Source organism: Mandrillus leucophaeus, unplaced genomic scaffold, assembly GCF_000951045.1.
Source record: "Mandrillus leucophaeus isolate KB7577 unplaced genomic scaffold, Mleu.le_1.0 Scaffold970, whole genome shotgun sequence".
In the NCBI taxonomy this organism is placed as follows: domain Eukaryota; kingdom Metazoa; phylum Chordata; class Mammalia; order Primates; family Cercopithecidae; genus Mandrillus; species Mandrillus leucophaeus.
This window is the reverse complement of record NW_012110586.1, coordinates 444343-446374: the sequence shown is the minus strand read 5'-3', so window position 1 is coordinate 446374 and position 2032 is coordinate 444343.

Below are 2032 nucleotides of genomic sequence, written 5' to 3'. Positions count from 1 at the left end.
CAGAGTGGAGACTCAGTCTCAAATACAAACAAACAAACAAACAAACAAAAAAATCCGGTTACGACAGACTTATTGACTTAAAAGCATGCAAATTTGTTATCTGATAGTTATGGCAGTAAGAGGTTTAAAAACTAAGTGTTGATAGGGCTGTGTTATTTCTAGAGCTTCTAAGAGAGAATGTACTTTCCCATCTTTTCCAGTCTCTAAAGTCTACCCATCTTCCTTGGTTAGTAGCCCTTTCTTAGTGTCTCTTTTCTCTCTCTTTGTCTGAGTATATTTCTTTCTTCTTATAAATATTGTGATTACATTGAATCCATCCACATAATCAAAGATCATATCATTTCAAGATCCTTAATCACATCTGCAATTGTGTTTGTCATGAAAGATAACATATTCACATATTCTTAAGACTAGGGCATAGATGACTTCGGGGGACCATTATTATTCCTATTGCAGAAGCCCGGGCTCCAGGCCACTTGGACATTCTCTTCTCAAGTAGATTCACCAGAGGGCAAGTAGTAAGTTAAACTGGCTGAATTCATTAAAAGCCTCAGTTAATATTTTTCACAATAGCATTCCACTGGTCAAAGGAAGCCATGTGGTCAAACCAATGGGGTGGGTAAATTTTCTTGGCCCAGCGTAAAAGTACATCATATAACAACACATATATTGCTTTTCAAATATATTTTGCAGCATGTAATAACTTATTCTCATTGTATTAATATAAGAAGATAAACTAGCATCATGCCCTATAACATTTTAATTTTACTGAAGTTTCTGCCTTAAGAACATATTTGCTTCCTTACAAATAACCTTTGTGAGTATATAGAATTATTGCCTTAGTCCACCTTGTGCTAGATTGAGTAATTTGTAAGGAACAGAAATAAGATTGAGTAATTTATAAACAACAACAATTTATTTCTTACAGTTCTGGAGGCTGGGAAGCCCAAGAAACAGGGCCCTAGGGCCCAGCATCTGGTGAGGGCCTTCTTGCTGTATCATCCCATGGTGGGTGGTGGGAGGGCAAGAAAGCAAGAGAGAGAGAGAGAGAGAAAGAGAGAGAGAATGGGTATATGTAAAGGTGGGGGGGCAAATTTCCTCTTTTATAATGAATCCACTCCAAAGATAATAGCATCAGTCCATTCACTCCTCTCTCACGGCCTAAGTACCTCTCATTAGGGTCGACCTCCCAACATGGTTCCATTGGGGATCAGGTTTCTGGCACATGCTTTTGCAGGGGGATACGTTCAAACCATAGCAATTACCTTCTATCTTCTCACATTCTTTTTAATAGGGATTTATTCTCACTTACAGATGATAAAAGTAAACAAAAAGAAGGAAATAGGTGATTCTGCAAAATACATAATACACTCAAAGTTTCCTCTTGTAGTCTATCCTTTATCAGTTCACTGCAAGTTGTAAGCAGACCAGTCTGTTAGAGGCCGCCAGTCTCTATGTTTCAACTCCTGATAAAGGCTCCATAAATGGGCCAAAAGCCGTAGCATCATTAACTTAATATATGGACTTTTAAACAGACATTCCATGCTGCACACTCAAAATTCTGCTTAGAGAACACTATCTTATTAGGTAACATTTCCCAATACTGTTTTAATATTTACTGAGTCTAGCAACTATCACTCAAAGTGGCATGTTATTCTACAGATGCTAAAAGTAGATTATACTTTAAGATGAAACTTCGCAATTTTATGAAGAGTTACCCAGTAGATAGTCTTAGATAACTTGAGAAATTAATATTTCTTTGATACACTATGGCATTTTCCATTACGAGTTTTTGAATAGGGTAACTGAAGATTTTTGAACATCATAAAGAAATAGAGCATTAAAACTCATTTTTAGAAAAGTCATCTTATTGTAAGTAACAGCTGTATATTAAAAAATATTTTTATTCAGGTTTATGTTAGAGCATAGATGTTCACAAAGTAATTCTGCTTATGAGATGAGCTTAACTAGAACCACAATTGTTGCTAGTTTCAGCTGTTATGTTACCACTGGGGCCTTTCAAGGGAATATC